The sequence below is a fragment of the Heliangelus exortis genome, chromosome 2 (assembly GCF_036169615.1).
Source record: "Heliangelus exortis chromosome 2, bHelExo1.hap1, whole genome shotgun sequence".
In the NCBI taxonomy this organism is placed as follows: Eukaryota; Metazoa; Chordata; class Aves; order Apodiformes; family Trochilidae; genus Heliangelus; species Heliangelus exortis.
Genome location: NC_092423.1, coordinates 72708112 through 72733500, shown reverse-complemented (window position 1 = coordinate 72733500; position 25389 = coordinate 72708112).

Below are 25389 nucleotides of genomic sequence, written 5' to 3'. Positions count from 1 at the left end.
ACAGAGACAAATATTCACCAATGAAAAAAACAAAAACAAACAAACAAAACAATTTTAAAAACCCCACAAATATCCAAAGATCATATAATCAGGACTTTAAACCTAACACTATGTTCAGAGCTCCTGGAGGGAAAAGACAAATCACAGCAGTGGTCAGATTTGTGACTGAATGGCAGCAGAACTGATTTTGTGTTTGAGTTACAAGTGGTATTTGCAAAGAAACTGTAAAGAAGGTAGGCATGTATTCCCTCTGACTTGTAGACCTTTTGAAGAATACATAGCCACTTATTTATTTTTTCAGCATATACATTTGAATCTGTCCCTTTATTCTTATAGGGTAATCTTAAAAACAATAAGCATATCACACAAATTAAACTTATAAAGAACTTTTCTGTATTAAAAAGCAGGCCAGCTTTCTCTCTCAGCAGTATTTTGTCTTCCAGTACTTTTGATTTCCCTGATTTAAATTTTTGCATGAGAGATTATCATTATCTGTTGACAGTGATACTGAATTGGTTGTCACATTATAACAAATAAGAAATCCAGCAACCCTCAGATCATACCAATTATTATTATTATGGCATAATTAATCAAATTGTTTGACAAACATTTTTCAGCCAGGCCTTATGATAATCAACAGCCATTACTTATTTCAAAAGTACAAGAAGCTGAGATTACCATAGCAACATGGAAACGGTTATACAGGTGTCATATAATGAAGCATCTCTTTTGGAGTTTAGGACTTTTTGGAATCAGGACTAAAGAAAATTTTTCCCCATGACAGGTAAAAGAAGATGCATCTTGATACTAACTTGGCACAAATGGAAAGGTTATGCTTTTAATTGGTTCAAATAATAAATTGGGCTAATACAGTAATAAAAAGAGCATGTCCTCAGGGTATTGTTGCAAAGAGCAATGCAGTCTCTAAAATTCTACTAAGTGAAAGTAATCAAAAGATGTTTAAACACAAATAAACATAGCTGTGAGCAATCTGTTTCCACTCAGTGTTCTTACAACTTATATCTCAACCAACTGGAACTGCTTTCGTGTGATAAGTATTTTAGAGCAAACACACAGCAGGTACTCAGCATTGAATTTTGAGGTTGACTTTTAAGCTTCCTCCCAAAGGAGCAACAGATTGTGGTTCTGTTCTTTATTGGTTCATGGGAGGTAAGAAAGAAAGCAAGCACAAGAAATTTTCTTCATTTTCAGGCATTCTGCACAAGGGCTAACCTTGGATGTGCTAGCCTTTTCAAGTACTGTTCATACAAGTTCCATTTAAGATGAGTGTTATCTAGGAAGACAACGAAGCTGTGGCTTTTGCTTGTGTACAGACACAGCTGGGTGAAACAACAACCTGTACGAAAGGGCTCTGGTCAGGTGCCAGGATGGTTTCTTCCTTTTTTTTTTTTTTTGTTTCTTTTGGTTTTTGTTTTTGGTTTTGTTTGTTTGGTTTGGTTTTGGTTTTTCTGTTTGTTTTTGTGGTTTTGTTTTTTTGTTTTGTTTCGTCTTGTTGGTTTTTTTTTTCCCTCACCTCACTTTCATGTTTCTCATTTATGTTGTACATTTCTAGAACAAAGTGTCCCAAAATAACAGTGGAGATGTCCTTGCATGTTTTGTTCTGCTGTATGCTACCTAAAATCATTTATGTTGGTCAGCAAGATGTATCCGATTCTCAACTTTTTCCAGGGTAGGTGTCACTTATACCATTTTAAAAATCTAAAAATATTCTCAATCTTTAAACATATAGCACATGAAAGCATTTGTATAAAATAGATGGAAAATACTGAAATTTTCAATCAAGCCTTTTCTTTCAGAAGGGTTTTGGATTTTCTACGAAATTTGTTTTGGTAGGAAATGTTTATTTTTTTGGAAAGCTCATGAAGTCTTTGCAAAAAGATTTTTCTAAGTCAGGAAGACATTATTTCTTACTCTTCAGATACATTCATTCTTTGTCACATTGACTTATGGAGGATCTAAACCAAGTAATATTTTTTCTCTGAGTGTATGTTTTGATACAGAGAGATCAGTGATGAGAGTTTTAGCAGTCCCAAAGCTACAAGTTATAGGTAGAAGTCTAAATTATACTCGGCACTCAGTGAAGAGACAAGATAGCGTTCAGAATGTCACGGACAAGGTACTGAAATCATCCTAACATTATACAGGAAGATAAGTGAGATTCTGTATTTTGAACGAATTTCAGCTTTTTCAGTCCTGTTCTCATTGAAAACAGTGTTGCAACAGCTGTACCACGTGTCTCCTGACATCATGTATATGGAAAATCTCTTGCTGATTGCATGAAGAATTGCAATGGAGAATTTAAAAAAAACAACAAGATTATAAGCACTGATTATGAAAAGGCAGCCTCCCTTAGCTGATGTAATAGTCCAATTGTTTTTATTTCTCCGTGCTACTAAAAAGAATTTTTCCCCATCTTTTTTCAGTGTCATTTAGCAAGGCTTAGGCCTCTGTGTTTACAGAGCAGTTTATCTGCCATTCATGGGTGCTGTTGATTGATACCCAGATACAAAATTGGCTGCCTTTGGTCTGCTCTTTATGTATTTAAAAACTGATTTCCCAAAGACCTTTGGAAAAGGCTGACCTAGGTCGTATGACACAGTCTGTATTATCTCTTTAAAGAGGAACATTCGAACCATGTAAGAATATCAGTCAAGAAAAGTTCATTCTATTGCATGATCCAGTAAGAGAACTGGTTAATAATCCAGCTGTCAGGCAGTCTTGTTTTTAACAAAAGGCTTTTTCTCTGGCAGCCTTGATATTGGCATGTAGGGGGTTTTTGCATTCATATGGGTGACCTAAGTCTAAATACATCATGTTTATCATGCCTTAACATATTTGACGTGGAAACATGAAATTAGTGCCTAACTACTCTATGATTGTCAAGTGGCTGAAGACTTTGACCACAACTGTTTTCTGCATCATCTTTGGGAAGACTGCATTTCCATGAAGACAGATACTCATAGTTGAAATTAATAACATATATTACATTCTACCATTAAGATGTAAATTTTTAACAGTGAAAGTAGAATTTGTTCACTGAATCTTTTGATCCAGTCAAATTATTACAGGGTCAAATCAGAACTTCCCTGTGTGCATGGGAAATTGCCTTAGGAAGAACTAAAATAATTTTTAGGATATATTTCACTGGTGGTAGTTGTTTCCTTAGATTAAATTCTTCCTGTATGTTAAGACAGAATAAACCCCTAATTCTCAGTCAAGAAAATCCATATGAAGTTAATGAAATAAATTTCATGAATTTCTGCATGAAGATTCTTTCCTCAGTGGATCTTGATACTTTTGTATTGAAGTGTCTATAAGAAGTTCCTTTGAGGATCATAGTTGTCCTTGGAAAAGGAGAATTAATATTTAGTGAGTAGCTTGAACATGATAAACTCTGACTAGTAAGCCAAATACCCGCTGATTTTAACTCTGGAATAGCTGAGGGTTGCTTATTAATGGCAGATGTCACAAGCATCTTGGTGGGTACTTGAGCTTTCATAAGCATCTGGCTACTCATGGGGTTGAGTGAAAGCCTCCTTAAATCTTGTTGCTTGCATATTTCCACATACAAAAAAAAGCATTAAGAAACTCCTTCTGAATAAACATTTTTTTTATTTTTTTAATTTTTTTGTTTTACAATCATAGAATAGGAGTGGGAGGGCCAAACAAAAGCAGGTCTGTCATGGAAATGCTCAGTTCCTCTCTTGTTTTGATATCATCTCTAAGGTGGATTATTGTTTTATCTCCTGCTGTTATCAAAGGCTGTAATGCTTGGACTTGTCTGTCTGACAACTGTACTGAGAAACAGAGAATTCTCAGTTCTGCTCTTCAGTTACTTCTAGCAGGTTGATACTGCTTCTAGGATTCTGCATTTTGTAAAGACCTGTTAAAAATTGTTTTTTCATCATCCTGTCCCAAGGCCAGTTTGCTGTTGGTTCTACAGAAAATCTTAATGTGGCTTGCTTACAAAGAAGCCCCCTGATGATAATAACTGATCAGAAGTTTTGCATGAATAGTCCACTACCTAAACAAAGCTTGTGACTTAGTGAGTATATCTTTTAAAAAAATTATTCTTATAGAATGACAGAATAACATTGGTAAATTTTGGTCTAAACATGTGCCGGCATAGAGATCATGTAATGAAGTGTGTTTAAGTTCATTCCTATTGTGGTAATCCTAAATAGATGTTTTAATAATGGCAGAAAGATTTTTATATAATCTGAAAAGCTAATTTTTTCAAGAAACTAGTGCACTAGCTTTTACACACTTGTTTTACTAGGATTGTTAAGACATTACTGTAATTTTCTCCCAGCCTGTAACCATGGAAGGTCTTTATCCTGGGTGGAGCAGCCAGTTGTATATGACTGATGAAAAATCCAAAGTGAAAATCTTAACAAATTGTGTTGTGGTCTTTTTCATTTTACAAGTAAATAGATTTTATAAGATGCTAAGATTTCTGCCTTGCATGCAAAACAACCTAATTATAAATGTTTAATTTTAATTCAGTCATGAAAGCTTGAATATCAGCTCAATGACTATGTAAATTTCTTAGAGTGAGAAGTTGGAAGCAATCATTATTTGCCTTTGTGCTTACAACTGACTTCAGAATTGTTCAATTCATTATGCTGCTTTCACAATAAATCCCCATTAGCAAAGAGGCTTGTCGTTCAAAGTGGCTTCTGGCAATGTGTGTCTTGATTAAAAGGAGGAGACAAGAAAGCTGATCCGACTGTGAATCTTTGACATTCTCTGTGTTTAGACATTTTAACAGTCCTCTGCTGACTAAGTCCTTCTGTAAGAGCATGTGTAATATATGGGTATGATACATAAGATTTCAAATATCTTAATACCTCTTTTATTTTTTTCTACAGAGCTCCAGTTTTACAGTAGTCACTCCCCATATAAAAGAGGTGATGAATCAAATTGCTATGCTGCTCACTGTATGTCTGGTACCACAGAATGCGTCTTGCCTGTTGTTAAAAAATGAGTGCTTTTTATTAACTGAAGTACATGGCACCTTTTCTTCCATCTTTTGCAGTTTCAGAGTTCCCATACCAGAGAGTGGCCACTGTATTGATAATTTTACCCCACCATACCTCTTCTCCACTTTCCCTACTTAAAACCTGTGATAGATGTAAAGCAGATGCTTATATATCCTCCTTACTTGCAATTTTAAAAGAAGTACAAGATTTTAGAACAAGAACAGGAAAAAAAAAAAAAAAAAAAGGGAAAGAAAAACAGTGCTGGTCTTGTGAGATAGACCTGAAGGTAGAATAGTGAATTCTGTCTTATGATAGTAAGAGACACCACTTTCCTCTTTCTTCTTTTCATTAACTTTAACACATTTCAGTTTCTGTGAAACTTCTGTTTAGCTTTTTGAAACTATGCCAAACATTTGCCTTTTAACTAAGATTATCAGTTTTCTAGTTAAATATGATCATAAACAGAAATATCACCATCTGTGGAGATGTCATTCATGATTAAATTATCAGAAAGGATGTGGAAAGATCACTCATTCTCTTGTAATAATTGAATAGCACGGGGGCTAAGTCATGCACCAAGATGGAAGAAAACAGTTCTGCCAAATTCAAAGATTTAATCTTGCTTTGCTACTTGCATAATGTATTTCATGATATTTGGGGTGGAAATAAAATGTTTTCTCTCTCTGTTTCTTTAATTTTTTTTTCCTTTTCATCCTCTATTTCCTCTGATTCCCTGCTGCTCCCCCCAAAAAGCCCCACAAACCTCCCCTTCAAAACCACAAAAAAATGGAACAAACCAAACAACACCAAAAAACCCCCAAAAAACCAAACAACAACAAAAAAACAAAAAAACAAAACAAAAAAAAAATCAAGAAAAGAGAAAAGCCAAAAAGCCCAAACAAACAAAAAATTACCCAGATCCACAACTCCAAAACAGCACTAAAATTTCAAATGTTCAGTGTGGGGCTTTGAGTTGTGAGGGTTTTTTAATTTTTTTCCCCCATGTGTTTTGTAAGGAGAAAACAATTAGATAGCAAATGTGAATAATTTTTTTCATATTTCTGTTTTCTAGTTAGTCATATTCCCTTGTCCTTCATATAGCTTATAGGAATAAATATTTCTTGCAAGACACTTCATTTAAGACAGGGAATTGAACCTGTCTATTTATTTATTTATGGCCCTCTTCATGCACTTCAATCATACATATGCAAGTAACAGAAACCACATTTTATGCACCACTGACAATTGCTGTTATTGTGTAGCCATCGATTTGTATAATTTGAGGTCACATTTGGGGGTCCTCCAGTTTAGTTTCCCCTCTGAACTTGATCCTGTCGTTGTGTTGCACGTGGCTCTTGGTGTACACAGCGTGTCAGTCTCCAACGCATCTGTTGTTCCTCTTTCTGTGCACTGGTTTCATATTCAGGTCTTGAAAAACAAGCTGAAGGATGACAGTTCATTGTCAAGGAGGAACTGCAAAAGCAGTCAGTTCAAAGGATACTGTTAAATACAACTGCAGTTCAATTTCAGTCTTGTTAAAACTGCTCTCTTTTTGTTGTAGTTCAAACTGTGCCATACAAAGGATTACCATCTGTGCAATATTGATTTGAAGTGTAATAATGTGCCTGAAGATTGACTTCTAAAATTAAGAACTGAGTATTTTGCCAGTGTTAATGGCAGCAGTTATTGTGGTTGTCCATAGACTAAGGGTGAAACGTTCAATTCTCATTTGTTCCAAATCTCTACAAATTTTTTTTATCTCAGCTATGAAGAATTGTGGTGTCTTTCTTCCTTCCATCCAGAAATGCTGTGCACTTCCTGTACACTCCTGTGTGTGCAGTCTATGACATGCATCAGGAGAGCAGCTATTTTATAAATTAGGATTAAAAATGGCATTAATTTCACATTAAAGTTATTTGCCGTAGGTGAGTTGCACCATGAATTCTGATTACACAGTGAAACATTGCTTGGAAAGTTCATAGTTATGCAGTGTAGTTTTTAAAAATATACTGTTATTGTACATGAGTGAATGTTTGCTTACAAATTGACTATTTCTATAATGTCAGGGCTGAAGAATCCCACTCTACTCTCAAAACACAGCTCCAGTTATCAGTATTATTCTTGCAAGAAGATTGAAAACCCATTTGGCCTCGCAGCAAATAAAGTTCAGGCATGAAGGACTGCAGACTGATTTTTTTGCTTAATATTGATTGTGTGACATCTGAAGGTGTCAGAAAAGGTGGATAGGAGTACATGATCATGCATTCTGGAAACCTACCTAGATGGTAAGTAACAGAATGCATTTAAAATTGCAGTGTGCTCAGGGTTTTCAATTTGTGCATAAAAATTGCTTCACAGTAGTTCTTACCTGTGTGTTTCAGTGGGCAAATACCATGGAGCTTGACATAAAGCTTGACCTCAAGGTTATTCAAACAATGCCATATCAAATTTTGATATTATTAGAATTTTGATTGGTTGAACATGTACTCATTTTCCTGGAAATGCTTCCATCAGTAAAAGAGATTGTCATGCTTTATTTTAAGTAATAATTCTACTCAGGCTCTGCTATGATCCCCTTCCAGTACAGCTGAATAAATATATTTCAATAGTTCCAAATCAAATGCTTTGGAATTTCTGTTCCATGAGAAATTCTTTGGCAGCAATGCTTACTTATAATGCAAGAAAAGTAAAAGCAAAACATGAGCCTTGTAATTCTAGTCTTTCCCAAAGATGAAAATATTCATTTTTTAAGAGCAGGTCTAGTAAGCAGTGGCATTAGTTTAATTTGTTTCTGTGACAGATATAGTCCTTATTGAAGAGCAGTGGTTTTTCATAATTTGAAAGGGAATGTGAGGAAAGCTTGTGCATTTGCTTTCTCAGTGTTATTAAAATAGCATGTATTTCACAAGAGAACTTGGTAACTCTGTCCTCTGACTGTGTTTGTACTTAGCTAGGTTTTTTCTTTTCTGTTTCACTGGGGCAATTCAATTTTCTGCCAGATCTGTTTTGTACTGTACTGCTTGGACTGTTTTGTAAGTATCACGGGCTAGCAAATATGTCACAGATGACCTACTGGCTGCAAAAGGAAATGCAGTAATGGTACAAGGGAGCATGATATGAGTAGAACGTGACAGGCAATTGTATAGTTGCCTTTTTGTTTTTGTTTTGGTTGTTTGGGACTGCTGTCTTTTGGAATTGGCAGGACAGGAATTTTCAAGTGCTACAGTGCTGTTTGTTTTGCTGTGGACAGGGTAGTTATTCTGGTGACTACTGGAGGGGAGCTGAGAAGTCTGAGAGCTAAAGGGGCAACAGCTCCCTTGATTTGTAAGAGCATAATACAATGTTGGAAGAATGGCAGCTGTTCCTTGACTAGAAGAATTTGCATTCTCCTTTTCTGATTCCTTCCTGTTCATGTTATTCTAACTACTGTATTGATAGAAAAATGTTTTGTTAATTTTTTAAAAAGGTTTGGTGCATAAACCTTTCTTGGTTAAAGTAGCCAGAAACACAGTATAGCACAAAACTGGAATTGAAGTGTTGTCTTTCAGGTCTTCAAGGCAGATTTGCATAGGTTCAGATCAGAGAATCACAGAATTGTCGTGTTTGGAAAAGACCTCAAAGATCACCATGTCCAACCATCAACATCCCCCTCCCCAATAAAATAAATAAAATATATTTATCATTATCTGTATCACCATGCCTGAAGGGCCTCATCTAAACAGCTTTTAAATAATACAAGAGATGGTGTTTATTACCCATTCTGCATGCATTGGTGTAAATGCACTTCAGCTGAGCAACCTGTTTCACCCCTAGCATCCCTATGTCACCCCTAGGCTCATCCCTAGTGGGCCTGGGTTTATCCTCTTCCACCTACAAACCTAGTTTAAAGATCTCTTGATGAGCCCTGCCAGTCTCAGCCAACCTTCCACAGAAGTTTCCCTGTCTGACAAATAGAAATGAGATATATTTGGAATAAATATCATAAAGACCTTATAATTATTTGAAGATGAGCATCCAGTCCAGGAGTGTGATATATGTTTTTGAGAAAGACATAGGAATAGAAAGAGCAATTCGTAAAGATAATTGCCATACAGCCTTACATACTCCATCTGCCCCCCAAAGTACTTAGGTTTATATTCCAATACCTTCTCTTGAATTTTGGTTTGTTTTTTTCTTTCTTTTTTATTTTTTTTTACTTCCTCCTCCAGATACCTTTAAAGCAGCTGTTTCTAGATTTTTTACAAGACATAGATGGCACTGACTATAAACTTTTACTCATTTTACTTTTTTACCTATGCCAGGTTGATCTCTTCAACTGCACGGTAAAATTTATTGTCTCTGAGCATGGTAACTGTTTTTGTTTTCTACTCCAAGAGTCTTTAAGTTTGGTTTGCTAAGGCACTAAGGTTATCTGCTCACAATTACTCTACAGGTAATTTTTTAACCCTTTGTCAATTGTAACCAAATGTTAGATATGATTAGAAGACTGAGCTTCCACTCCCCTCATCAATTAGCTCTGATTGTGAAGAAAAGGCAAGTAGCTATTAATTTTGCTTTAATTTTAAATAGCTGCAAGAAAGAAGCTATTAATTTTGGCAATTAGCCAATTAGCCAAAAGAATTAATAGTGGAGAAATGGGAAGGCTAAGGCAGAAGATACCTATGGGTAAACAACTTTCATCAGTTGAACGACTTTTTCATTTCTGTCAAGCATTTCCACTATATATTATACTTTGCTATAGATTACAGATTATTTCATTCATTTAGATCTTTATTTTTTGATAGTATTTACTTCCAAAAGGCCTCCATTTCCAGCCTTAGTCTTTACCAACTTTGCATCAGTTTCCACACCTTCACTTCTATTGAGTATCTGATAAATGTTTTTTTGTAATTATGTGAAAACTAAAATTGGATGGATTGCACTGTCTGACCAATTATTTTGTGGAAACTGATCATGTCCTTAACTATTTCTAAAATGCACCTGGATTTTTTAGGCAAAAAATTCATTATAACATACAGGCTTTATTTAATTTTTTTGAGGTATTTTTTTGGTTTGGTTTGGTTTGGTTTTTGGTTTTTTGTTTTTTCAAATTCAATACATTTTGAAGAAGCTTGAATGTTTTTCAACCAGCAACTGAGTCAGCTGAAGCCTTACTAACAATTTCTGCCAGGCTTGCAAAGTATTTGCGTGTACTTTGAAAACAGATCAGAAGAGTGTTCTGCATGACTCTGAAAGTATGCAAATGTTGCCTTTGAGGAATATAAACATGAAGAAAATAATTTGCTTGCCATAAGAGAAAATATTTCCTGTGTTTCACTCTTTTCTGTACATCATTGACTGAAATTCTTCTTATTTTCTCCCATGGTAATCTTAGAATTAATTTTCATTTTTTCTCTTTATTCTTTTCTTTTATGCCTCTCTCCCACTCCTCGCCCTACACAAAGCACTTCTCCCTTATTATATTCCACCTCTGCTGAGGTAGAGAGATATAAACAATCTCAAATATATTCAATTGTCATCACAAATGGCCACAAGGAAATATAAATTAATGCAGGAATTGGGCTAGAAAAATAATAAACAAAATTAACGCAGTATAAAACCACTTTTAAATTAATAAACATAAGCCTAAATTTCTGTCACTTCTGTTTTCCGTCATTAGATGTAAAACCTAAAAAGGAAATCTGGATAAATAACAGGTGATAAAAGAAAAATACCAAGTTCTAATATTAAAGAAGAAAAGACCTTTTATGTCATTGATTCCTTTTCATTTCTCATGCTGCATAAGTCCCTGTTGAATGGTGTCTAGTTTTGCTTAAGTAACTTCCTAAACGTTCAAGGAAGAATTTTCATGTTCTAAATGGGGCAAGGTAATTCTAGGGTTCAAACAAAATTATTTTTGCTTCATGTTACGTGTTTTTTTGGTTTTCATTTGTTTGTTTGTTTTCAAACCAAAAATTGTTTTTAAATACATGCTAGGTGCCTTAATGTTCTTTAATAGAGGCAGCATCGAAATGAAAAGCAGTGAGCAATGCAGTAAATAGCTACTTTCTGTATTTTTCGGTGTATTAGTGGCACAAATTAATTTGTAAATTCAGCATTTTGAATCAAGGTCAACCCAAACGCTTTATTAAGAACTGTTGAGAAAAAAGCGACACAAAGAAAGCACTTCTGTGGTCCAGTTAAACCCTGAGGCTCTGCTTAAGCCTCATTGATTTTTAGTGGTGCTTGCTGGTGCTCCCGTTTGAAAGGGAAATAGATACCTTTGAGTTCTTTGCAACAAAGAAGCAGCTTCTATCCCGGTGTTACTCTAGTGACAAGTGCTCAATTGCTTCTCAGCACAAAAGAAAAGAGCTCTTTTGATAGACGAAGCTGGTACTTGCAATTCTGATGCTGCCAAGCTTGACAAGGAAAACTCCTTCCACCTCCACTTTCCTTATTGCTGGTGTCAGCATGGGTTGTAGGTAATAAAGCTATGGATACATAATGAATCTCTGTGTACAGTGGTGAAAAAACAGGACTCGGCTTACAAAGTCAAACAACATCTTGTAGGAGCAAAGTAAAAGCAATCCTTATGGTGTGAAACATTTCAGAGGAAATGTCATGGAAATAAATTACTGTTACCTAGCATTCCCCCATGGTAACGGCATCAAAATACTTCTAAATTTGCTAGTTCAATCTGGAGGAGTTTCTCAAGCAAATGAGGAGTATGGGGATTTCTTATAAGTAGTAGAAAGTGAAACAAGTATCATGAATCGCGGAGTTAAGGAAAAATGTCAATTTACTTGGTCTGTTACACATTAAATCACCATGGGCAATGTATGAAAAACAGCGTTTGCAAAGTTAAGAAGCAGGACAAAGCAAAAGTATCTGCTCTAGCTGCTGACTATCAGGAATGTAATCATGTAGCACTGTATTTTTACATTTTAAGATTGTTCTTTTTGTGGGACATCAATTGTATGTGATAATATTGAAGGTCTTTTCCGACCTAAATGATTCCATGAACTTCTGTGAACATATTACTTTGTGTAACAAAAACCACTTAAATATATAAATGGGTATAAAAGGGACATCAAAAGCACTTAAAATATAAATGGCTAGACAAACTAGGAGCAGTACTAGGGCAATTATTCTTTATAATTTTTTTTCTAAGCTTCTAGCACTTCCAGGAATTTTCGCAATTCCAGATACTCATTAACACCTTCACAGAGTGTGAGTGTGCTTTTTTTTTTTTTTTTTTTTTTTTTTTTTTAAGTAAAGGGGAAAAATATCTCGTAAAATCATGAAACTGCTATAATAAAAATAGAAACAACACACCCATTTTTTGATGCTTCCTAAAATCAGCATGACAATCCATTACAGAGACATAGGTTCCTAGCAGGAAATATTCAAGGTGTTCATTACTAACTAAATTTGTATGATTGTTCACATGGGGAGCCATGAAATTCCAGGAAGGTAACACAAAGAACAAGGGTACTCAGCATGGTGTTCACAGCATTTTTGAACACAGACATAAGAAGATGGGCCATGTGAATATTAAATTTTAAAAGCCTCTTATACTTCAGGAAGCCTTTAAAACTATAAAAAATTTAAAAGGATTTATAAAAACTACACATACACAGTCTTCAAAAGAACTTGAAATATGTTTGGAAAGATCAAAGAGGAATCTCTTATATTATCATATGAGGGAAGGAGAAGGGAGAGAGAAGAATAAGTGTTTGGAGCTGGGTGCTTCGAGTGAAGCACAGAACTGAGGATAAAGTTCTGCTTTTCACCATCTCATCTATAACACACTGTTTGCCATCTTCACTTTTTATATGTATCTTAGTATTACTTAGAAAATTGTAGAAGGAGGTGGAGTGTGAAATGTCTAAATAACCCATGATATTCTATGGAAGAGAAATGTGCCTGTTTTAGTGCCTGAATGGCTGTAATTATCATACTGTGGGCGAAAGTGCTGAAAGCTTAACATTTCAGTGAAGTATGGTGGGATTATACAATGCAAAATGTTGATATGTACCTATGACTTGCACATGATTTAATGTGCCATTAAAAGCAACAGCAGAACACCTGATGCTGTTAGGCTAAAACCATATGTGAAATTTAGGTCTTTTCCAAAGGGCCCTTTATAAATATTGCATGCAGTACATTGCAAGAGGCTTATGCAGTGGCACTTTACTGTTCAAAGAGCTCCTTTTTTCACTATGGTGAATATAGTTCCAAACTTGATATTCCAGTAGTCTCTCTCCTAAGCAAGTACAGCATCTTTCAGACTATTAAAGGATGTCTTCATTAAGCTTACGTCTTTCTCTCCATTTTCTTCTCTTCTTTCTCCTCCCTTCTTCACATCCCCCTTCTTAAAAGAAGTGATGTCAGGTTAAATTTTGTTCAAGTTTAAAGTTACAGAACTTTTCTTAAAAACAAAACAAAAAAACAACCAAAAACCTCACCCACAAAAAAACCCCAAATCCCCCATACATCCCCAACTCCCAACTAATCTGAAACAGAACAATAATACTACGGTTATAGTTCAAGTTCTTTTGTGTTTGCAACTGAAATATTATATCATTGGTTTAGCATTGGAAACAAATTAAAATAGAAAATAACTTTAAAAGAAATAATTAATCCACATTCATTATCCAAGCATGCGGATGTAACTAACACGCCCCAAAAAATCACAGTCATTTTGTCTCTCTAAATCACTTCTGGGTGTTGTTTCCCTTTCATTTTGTTGCTTTTCATGGATTTTCCCATAATAATTGCTGGTTTGTGCTCAGATATGTCAAAATTATTTTATATTTTTCAGAGTGAGAATGAGTTTTTTTGATTCAGAATTGAATTTATCTCAGACACACGCAATAGTGTGAACTATGGATATTCTAGTCTGCTAAAATAATTGTTGTCCCAGAAACTATTACAGTTTCTTCTTCTTAGTGTTTTCCACATATCCACTCTGCATTATTCTGTACCTGCTTACTGTTCTTCTGTCTTGTCAGGTCTAGAGTCTTCCTGCAAAACATGCAGAGGCTGTCAGTGGGTTGCCTCTTCTCCCACTGCTTTCTGAACCTGTAGTCAAATAATAGCTGTTACCATGTCTTGCAGTATGAGGCTGACAGATCTTCTAATTTGGCTGTGGTATCTGCTTTTGATCCTGGCTCCTTTGGTGGCCTGCAATGAGGAGACAAGAAGAATCTAAAATTCTTTTTTAGCTTTTTAAGAGACAAGCAGCTGCTAAGGGCTGCTTAACTTCATTGTATTTTTTTCATGAAATTATAGGTAAAAACATAAGAAACAGAATCTAGTTGCTTCCACTGCTTGAAACACATATAAAAATATTTTACCTTTAAGTACCATACTTTAAGATTTTAGTATCAGAGCATGGAAATTACTCATTATCCTTCCTAAAGGTATTTGGTTGCTTACATATGTAACATGTCTGTGATTTTTTCCATGTTTTACTGAACTTTTCCATGAGAGGTGCATCGTCTTATGATGATAAACTATTTATTTCCTTTCTCTTTTATGTTTCCTTTCTCTTACTCTTCCTGTCTCTTTGTATTTAATATTATCTTACATAAGACAATACTATTTTATTCTGAGCATGATTCCCAACATGCCTTACAATCTCAGTACTTTGAATTTATTTAAACTTAGTATAATACTACCGAATAGCCATTGAAAATAACTCTGTGCATGCAGAGTTCTATATATCTGTCTGCCTCATGAAGCATACATAAGAACTGCAAATCATATTTATAAGCTCTACCTTGAATTCTTTCTGCAACTAAGACTTCCCACTGAAGCCATCAAGCAAGTTTCACAAGGAATACACACTCCTACTCAAAGTGAATATTTCTTGTTATAGACCAAGCTAGGGAGATGCTGAGGGAATACTTAGTGTTGCCTTTAGAAGCTGCAGTCAAGTTTTGAGTCTCTACGCAATAGTGCTACAGCAGAAGAGTAAATGTGTGTAATGAACAATAAAATAACACTTCTCTGCATAGCAAGAGTGCATTAGCACTTCTCAAACAAATTACTCAAAACCAAATATAAGATGATGATTTCTATCACAAAAAGGAGCTGATTTTTTGTAAACCAACAAGCAGAACAAAAGAAAGATAGCATGCTACCTGTGTCTAGGTGTGGCTTCAGCTCCTTATTTTGACCACTGACACACTATATATGACACACTACATATGCTCACTTGTGCTTGCTTTAGGCAAATGTTTTTCCTTGCTGTACATCCTAATTACCTATGCAGACTCCTAACAGAGTGTTTTACGATCTTCCTATCCCTAGCTACCATTTGCTTGTTTATTGTGTCCACACAATAGGCCAGTGTTCTGGCCTAAATACTCATGAATTTTAAAGTTTGTGGTGTCAAAGTGCATTGCTAAAACTAAAAAAATATTTAAATCTTTTGAAATCTGAAAGCACTTTTGGCTGCACAGGATCAGAATGGTTAGTTGCCATAGTAATGACATCATGCAAGGGGGGGGGGGAATTAAACATCATAACAATCATTAGTAAGTATTGAATTGCTGCTCAAAGCTTTTCTTCTTGACAAATGGCAAATCAAAGGGCTCATAATTTTGTTGCAGGAAGAAGACAATCTGAATTACTTTATTTTCTCTTCCATCTCACTCTGAAGGACAGCAGATTAACAGCCTTCCCACCAGTAACAGCCAGAATAGCAAACTGTAGTTTAGTGAAAAGTAGTTCAGTATTGAAGAAAGTTAAAGGAACCTTGACTTTTGCTCATGAAAGATTTATGAAGCCAAATTCCTGTAAGTAATATCCTTTAACTGCATATGCGTCATGAAAGCTAATGAAGAATGTCTCAACTCTATTAGCACAATAAATTGCATGACCAACACATTTACTGCAGAAAACTTGTGAGTGAACAATTTGCTATCACATAGCTTTCTCTTTGATTTCAAAGAACAGATAACAAAAGGCCGGGTGTTTTCTATGTTAAAGGTACTGAATAATGCTGACAAAATACATCAAAGAAATATAATAGATGATGTACCTTAGCAATCTTCCTAAATCCACCATACCTAAGGAAAAGAAACACTCAGTATTGAGAACTGCTATATTAGTGTGTCTTCATGAAAAAAAATGAAAAGCACTATTTTGTGTTTTGAATAACAATAATCTCTACTTAACAGCCTTTAGAAAGAGTAAGGAGCTTTTTATAGCACGGACCATTGGCCTGTGTCTCTAGTGTTTGAGACTTCTGTATTAGAATTTAATAATATGTACTCTTGGACTACAGCTGACAAAGGACTTGGACGTCTTTCAGTTAAATGTAACTTTTAGGGGTCTGACATTCATATTATTATCTCACACCTCAATTGAGTCATTGTCACCCTCTTCATTTTTTTCTTCGTTTTCTACCTCTATCTAGAGGTAGAAAAGGAAGAAAATGAGAGATTCTTTCTAAATAGATGCAGCATTGTAGCAGCCACATTGAGCATTCTGACAGAAGACTGTGTTGCTTATTATCTACATGCCTATAATTGGTGTGGACACAGAGAATTTGATGTGCACTGGAGATATGGGGCTTGGAGTGTGTGTGTTGATTAACTGTGCAGTGTACTTGTAGAGGCTTTCACTCACTCTGAACCAGATGAAAGCACTGTGAAGCACATATCCAAGGCTTGGATAAATACATTCTGCACTGGATAAAAAACTGGCTGGATGTCTGGGCTTAAAGAGTGGTAGTGAATGGAACTAAATCTGGATGGTGCCTGGTCACAAGCAGTGTCCCTGAGGGTTCAGTACTGGGGCCTATTCTCTTTAATATCTTTATTAATTATCTGGATGAGGAGATTGCAGTAAATTTGCAGATGACACCAAGCTAGTTGGTGCTTTTTGTGTGTATGAAGAGAATTTCTAGTAACTACCTGCCCCATCACACCAATTCACAGCAGCATCCTGAAGTAAGGTGTCTTCTTTCCTGCAAAATTATTTGCAGGAAAATTATTAAAACGATCATTTCTGCATCTGAGGTAGATAGCAATTAGTATGCTTTGTATAGAAAAGCGTGTAGTATGCACAATATATCATTTGTCTGCTATAGTCTAAGGAACAGGATTCCACTCGGGAAGAATTGTTGAATAAAGGTATCTGATGGATATTCCAGATCTGCCTCCCACAGTGAATAGACCTATAGGGAGAAAATTGATAACTCTATCTTCAGTGATTTATCTGACATAATTTGTGTGGAAAACATTGAGTAATGACAATATAGCAAAGCGTGAAGTAACTCTTCCTTTATGAAGGGCTTCCTTTATAGCTGGGCTATGCTGTATATGAAATGGGAGGGTAGAGAGGGTCCTCTGGGGAGAGACTATGTACATCCCAATTAAGTAACATATAGTAATTCGTACACACTATGGGATAAAATATAGGTTCTGAAGGCATACTCCTTTGCAGTGTTTCTTAGTCCTTCATAAACCTGACTATTCCAGATTTATTAACAATTTCTGTAATCTTCCACTGTGTTTTGTATTTGAATTGTATATCATGCTTATAAAGAGATCCTATACATACCACTACTATTACATTTCCACTGTTTTTAAAGAAGAAATAAAGACACGTATATGTACTTTTGTGCCTTCCCTGATACTATTACATATATTGATTATTTGCTGTTATTATTTATTAAATAAGATTACAGATACTGATGCATTGTATGTATCAGCTTACAGAATTCTCTGTCACTGTATAAGTACAGAATATTATGTACAGGTTGGGGATTTAGTTCTGGGAGAACAGTGAAGGGGAAAGGGACCTGGGGGTGCTGGTGGATGGAAGGATGACCATGAGCCAACCATGTGCCCTTGTGGCCATGAAGGCCAATGGCATTCTGGGGTGCATTAGAATAGGGGGTGTTAGTAGGTGGAGAGAGGTTCTCCTCCCTCTCTACTCTGCCCTAGTGAGGCCACCCTTGGAGTATTGTGTCCAGTTCTGGGCTTCTCAGTTCAAGATGGAGAGGGAACTGCTTGAGAGAGTCCTCTTTACCTTGGAGAAGAGGAGAATGAGGGGTGACCTCATAAATGTTTATAAATATGTGAAGGGAGAGAGCCAGGAGAATGGTGCCAGGCTCTTCTCAGTTATGCCCAATGACATAAGACAAGAGGCAACAGAGATAAACTTGAGCATCGGAGGTTCCATATAAACAAGAGGACAATATTTTTTTTACTGTGAGGGTGACAAAGCACTGGTACAGGCTGCCCAGGCAGGTTGTGTTAATATTTACAGAGACAATCAAAACTGTATATTGGCTGTGACTAAATAGTTTTCCATATATTGATAGGTTTTTAAAAATCTTTAAATCTGAAGTTGTACAAAATCTGAACCTACTGATTCTCTTCAGCATGATGGCAGAATACATCTTAACATAAATATGAAAATTCATTCAAAAATGTGCTATTTGCATTTTTTTCCCTTACTGGTAAATCAGAAAAGTGTGATTTATTAAAACACCTAAAAATAAAGTGTAACATTAATGTCTTTATCTACTTATACATGTCAGCAACACTGGTCATAGTTTAATGAAAATATCAGTAGAGTTGATGCAACTTAACTGAGTAGCCCAGAAAATTCGATCCTCTTTTGCAGTGTATATTTATGTTAGTCATTTTTAATGTGTTACTTAGCAGAGGAAGCAAAAACATAGTAAGTCTTTTATCCATGGTTTCAGAAGTGTAGCAGATTTTCTTTCATCTTTTTACTGGTTTTTTTTCTTTTCTTCTTCTAGCTGATAATAATATTAAAGATAATGAAAAAAAATTATATATTTTGATTGGTCTCAGTAAATACAGACTGTGTCCTTCCACTATAAAAACTACTTTAAGTTTTTACACTATCTGAGGATATTCCCATGGTGCTTTGCTAATAAACCAGACTTTTCTACATGATACTGTCTTTGTTAGTGGAAAAAAAATTCTTGAGTGCAAAACCAAAGATATTTTTAAGAAACCAATTCTAAACTGTCACAGCCTTTTAAAATCTAAATGTTGAACTATGTATAAAAATCATGTAACATCACCATAATTACACACTCAGGTGGCAATTATTTTCCTTATGTTCTGTATCATACTGCACATTTGGGTAATAAACATTTAATGTATATAACATTCATGGCTTTTGTGACCTTTAGTTTTTGATGCTGCCACAGAATTACTAACTTCAGCAAGAAATGTGAGATTTTTTTCTCAGAATCTCCCACAGGTAAATCCTGTGAACTACAAAATCTAGTTTACAAGTCTTTGAAAAAGAAAAGAGGTGATATAGCTTGTCTTCCTGTGACTGATTTCTTCACCACCTTTCCTCTATAGCTATATCTTTCAGAAAGACACAAATATCTCCTATCCATTTCCTCTCCATCCCACTTTGTATCTCTTTCCCCTTTACTTTCTTGTTCAAAAATTCATTTTTGAAATTTACATCTTGCACAAGATGTACATCTAGACAAGAAAGGTCAAGAAGAAACCAAGTACTGTGAATCTCTCTACCGCTGAGCTCTTAATTTTATTTTTTTTATTTATTTTTTTTACAGTGGTATGTAATCTATTGTTGCTTATTGTACTTCTCAGAAGTGCTTTCTTACCTTGAAGCAATTATTTGTCTAAATTTATTAAGGGTTCTGCTGTGGCTTCCATAGAAACCACTCTCCCTGAAGTAGTTTGTGTCCTCTTATTCTCTGCTAATGAGGAGTCCTCAGCTCCATTTCAGTTCTTGACATTGTTGATCATCCCATCTTCCTGAATTATATCCATAGCAATCCTAGTTATCTCTTTCAAATCTGGGCTACTTCTTTCTGTTCTTTTGCTCTTAAAATAACAAGGTTAGATGCATGATCTTCCAGTTTCTGTGTTCAGTGGTATAGTCTTCCCATTTCCTTGTCTACAATTAGTAGGTTCCCAGTATTGTTTTACAATAATAAATTCTAATTGGTTTGTTACATATTTTAAGGAGACAAACAGGCTACAAATTTAATTGCTGATATGAGAATTATTGTTGAGACAGGATTAAAAGAAAAAAGAAAAAGAAAAAATCACATCTTTGTGAAAGAATACTCAGATAACATTATTTTACTTTTTTAACAAGTCCAAAGGAAAAAAGTGATCTTAGCATATCTGGTTTATACAGTGGTTGCAAACCAAGGCACTGCATTTTCTATTTTCTCTAGATGCATTGATTTTCTCTGATAGAATATAATTATTGGTTATATTGCTCTTTTGAATAAGCTCTCTGGAAGTAACATTTATTATAGCATAGGTTTAGTAACTTTATTGGATGAAAGAACAAATTCTAGCAGTGATACAAAATCACCAGGCTGGCTGGAGGAATTATTAATGAATCAATAAGGACCTACAAAATTATTAGTGCATCCTTAAGTCTATAAACTTTTTCTGTCATAGAGAGATGCTATTCTTTTCAGTATAGTATACAATTCAGGTTTCTCCAATGGTAAATTTATTCTAAATATGTATTAAATATAGATTAGCCTGCAATGCAGAATAGATCACAATTTATTTCAAAATACGTTTACTGCAAAATAATCATATGTATTGTTCTCTGTGTCTGTGTAATTCATTAATGTTTAACTGTGATAAGCATTTAATGTTTTGGCTTCAAAATAAACTCTGTTATGTTTACATTCTAGAAAAAATTTGATATCCTGTAGACGCTGAGTAAAAAGAATTTGTATATCCCACTCATATGAGGCTTCTTCTAGTTGTTTAGCTTTTAAATCTTGTCTTGACCTGATGATCCCAGAGACAGGTAACAGGACTGAATTAGCACTGAAAATAATTCTGTGCTCATTTCCAATGGAAAAATAGCATTGGTTCCATTTTTACTTGGATAATTCATATCTTATCAATCACAGGTAAGGACAAACTGACAATGAAGACTTCAGATAATTTTCCATTTTAAGATGCAGTTTGAGTCAATGTTTGATTTTAAACATTCTTTAAAGGCACCCACAAAAACATGTTGCTTTAGCATAGTGGGAAGTTTCATTGTATTAAATTAATACATGTCTCAAAATGTCAGGTTGTGTCTCTAATCATTAAGTCTGGATGCCAGACTGAAGGTAACAGAATGTGTGGTGATCACCAGAAGCAGTCTGTGGAAAAGTGGGATATAAAGCTTATATGGTAAACACAATACAGTATCTATTTTCTAGGAAAAGAGATGTGTTTAAGAAAGGCATAAAGACTATATAAGACTATAAGACAAAAGCAACAAAATTGTATGTGATCAACTTCAGAAACTTGTCTGTGTACTGAGATAATGACTTGCACATTCTTTTCCCCAGCTTTCAATCTGGAAAGGTCTATAGTGGAGAAATAAATGTTCTTGGGTGTGCCTTTTAGGTTCTGCTTTATGTTCACCATCCTCCCCAGACTGTGACTGAGGAGACTGAGAGGGCCCTGGCTTTCTTCCTCTGCATACAGAGGCTCATCCTTCCTTGTTACCAGGGTTAGCATGAGAGGTATTTTTGGTAGTCTCTAAGTGGCATAGGAAGTGGGACAGCAACAGCAGAAGCCAGCCAGAAAACCCTAAACCAGCTAGTATTTTCCTACAGAAACCAATTAAATACTTTTCCTCAGTCTTTTGTTGCTGTTGCTTGTTGTTTGGGTTTTTATGTTCTTTTATTCTGCATATATCCCAGTAGGAAAATGGGAATACATCAAATATGCTTTAGCACTGTGTTACACAGGAAATGGGAAAGCATAGAGAAAAATTCCACATGGAAATGATAATATATATATATATATGAATGTAATGTACAAAATGTGTATGTGCTACTGAGATTTAAATTTCCATATCTGGCATATTGGTGATTTGTTTTTCTTTGATTATGCTCCAAGAAGCAGCACAATAAATGTATACTGTTAATAGCTTATACATAGTCTATAGTCTTTCCCTTAACCAGTCTGGCTGCATTTGGAGACCCTAGTCTTCTTTAAAATGTGATCAAAATGTTTTATTTTGATTTTTTGCTCCCAAAATTCTATTGTCTTTCATCCCTCCACACATCTATCCTTTTTCATGGTATCATTCTCATGTCTGGTTATCTTCCTTGTATGATACATTTTGATGTTTCCCAAACTGTAATCTGAGATCTGTGATCCACAGTAATTAGTAAGCATTAGTAATTAGTAATTAGTAATTGTATAATCTTCTTTTGTCCTGCTCTTTCTCAAAATGTCCATTTTTTGTATAAAAGTAAATAACCCAACAAACTACTATCTATTAATTTTTCATCTTAGCTCTGAGTTGTCAGAAGAATGCTTTGTAGCCTCTAATGAGCATGCTTAGGTTTTCAGGAAACTGAAACAACATTACATTAATCATCTGCCAATGAAATTATATCCTTCGAAACTTCAGTAAGTTGCCAAGGCCACTTATCCTTCCAGGTTATTATTTGTTTATGGGGTTTGGTGGGGTTTTGGTGGGTTTTTTTCCAGATTCACTGTTCAAAAATTATATATGCATGAAAAGATACTCAAATGTCTTAAAACCCAATTTAAAGTACTGTAAAACTTGATCTCATAGGTTTTTTTGAGAAAACTACATAGAAGGCTTAAAGCAAGTGTGAGTTCAGATCATAATTAAATAGAAACAATTCAAAGAATAAATGGAATCAAGAGATTTTAAAAGCTTCGTGAAAGATCTCTTTAGTGGCTATTAAAATGATACTCGAAAATGGGATAGGATGAGTATTGAATCAAGCTCTCCTCTTTAATTGCTAGAGGCCACTTTTTAAAACCTTATGGTATTACTGTTACACAGAGGAAAGAATGCATGTTCTTCAGTAAAAAACCAAAACAAAACATTAAAATACTTTCTACTCTTGAATAAGAATGAAGCCTTTCATAAAGACTGCAAATAGAGAAATGCAAACTTTAAAGATAATCCAACAATTGCCCTACAAAGCTAATTTTAGAAAAAAAAAAATAATGCCTCAATGGATAAACCAACCTGAAAGACCTGAACTGCTGGAGAAAATTCTATGTGCATCAGGAGGAACTGGGAAAAATATTATTTTTTCTAGTTCTGTTTACAGTCTGCAGGTTTGGCTGCTTGTGTGAACAAAAGATTAGTAACAAATCATCAACAATAACAATATTAATGAGAACAGAACCGCATCTACAGTTGCTTTTTCAGCTTTACTCAATGAGAAAATTAATACTACAAAATTAATAAGGCGGTAGTACAATGATGTATGTTGATGTACAAGGTATTTGTAATAGTGAGTCATTTCCTATATACTCTGAAACTACAGGTCAAAGTTAATTGCAAAAAGTGGGGAGAGGACAAGAAACTGCGGGGAGAAAATGGGGAGAAAAAGAAACTGGGAAAAATGGATTTGTTCTTGAATCGGGTTGAGCACGACAGTGTTGTTTTACCTGATGACTGACACTATATAGGTTTAATTATTTATGCATTATGTAGATTTATGCTTCGTAATTTTATATTTCCAAGCAGTGTCTATTCTCTAATAAAGGGACTTGTTGCAGATTCATCATTACATCATTCACTGGCATCACATTTTAAAAGGAAAGCATCCCATATGATGCTATGGTCCACCAGGACATTTAGAACTATATTGTCAGTAAATGCAATCAGTAATCCACAAAATTCTTTAGGCCTCATTCCATAAGAATGTTGTACCTTGTGGGAGTTGCCTGCAACAGAATGTCAGATCCAAGCTTTGCTTCCTAGCAAATTCCTATGGATTTAGAGGAGACCTTTTTGGAATCAGAAATGTAAGTAACTTTGGAACAATAGAGGTTTGGACTCTTGATTTTTGCCATCCACTGCTGAAACCTGACAGTTCAAAGTCCCTGTCTTTGTCTGGATATACATGGTAGGACAGGACACATAGGATAAGACACAACATCTGGCTGCTGTGTACTCACTGGCTTCACTGAAGTTGCGTGTAATACTTAAAAAAAACCCTGCATATATTTCAAGAGCCACAGGATAAATTGTTATTTAATTATATAGTACAATTTGTTAAAATATGTAAGTATTGTGCATATGAATTGTGTAAAACTTCCTTGCAAACTGGAAGGGCCACTGTTTAAGGGCCATGAACTGATTTATTCAAAGCCCCCCAGTACAATAAAGACATTGAGGTGCTGGGGCGAGTACTGAGTGAGGCTGACCAGGGAGGTGGGTGAATCACCATCACTGGAATAATTCCAAAGACATGTAAAAGTGGTGCTTAGGGATAGAGTTTAAGCACTGGACTTGGCGAAGTTAGGATAATGGTCAATAGAGTTAGGTTATGGTTGGACTCTATGTTCTGAAAGGTCTTTTTGAACAGGAATGGTTCTGGGATTCTGTAATAATTTTTCACTTGCTGCTTAAAAATTCTGCTCTTCTGCCTCTTTGGCCATGCTGACAATCCTATGCTAAAAATTCAGGCAGTTGCTTTTCGTACTAGATGGAAAGTGAGATTCAAAGAACATTTTCTCGTAAATTGCTTTGCCATATCTATGTACACATGACAAATGTGAAGTTGCAGTTAGAGGGTGGGTCAGCACATCTACTTTGTAAATGTTGTCTTACTGAAATACTCAAAGCTTGCAGTTTATAAATGAGAACAGCTAATAAAGTGGTGTTGAAGTTTTCTCTAGTCTTTGTTCTGATGACAAGAGATTTTTAAGCCAAAAAACTGGTATGGTTTTATTAAAGCAGCTAATATAGTTGGATAAAATATACTACCTCTCTCTTCAGACTTTTTTTCTATTAGAAGTATATGAATTTTTTTACAGGAAAGTCCCTAATTACTAGGTAGAAATGTATTACCTTTTTTTTTTTTTTTCTCCCTCTAGTTTATGTAAGACAGAATAGATTAATATCTTCTTTGTAAGATTATTTTAAAATCTCTACAGGGAATCATTCTGCAAATTATATACACTATATAGAATACTATCTAACCCTTTAAAATTTATCTGTTCCTGAATAATAGGATTGTTAGGATCAAGCTTCTAATTTATATGCAGCTATCTGGTTTAAAACATCAAAAGTGATTTCCTTTTTATCAGTTAAATATATGTGTAAATTACATCAAATTTCATCACTTGTACAGGCTTGTGTTTGTCAATGATACAATGCAAAACTCATTTCCTTATAATTTCAACAGATTTTAATAAAATCAAGAGAAAGACCATTGACTTGAGGCTTTTGTTTCCTCTAAAAAATTAGTGCTTGATTTCTCGTTGTACTCTGCAATGAGTCTGCTGTCATGAAGTGCTCTGAGAAATATGTGGGTGAAATCTGGCCCTTATTGGTAACGCTGCCCGAAAGCTGGCTGTAAACCAGTGCAGGGTTGGCCAAACATCAGTGAAACTGA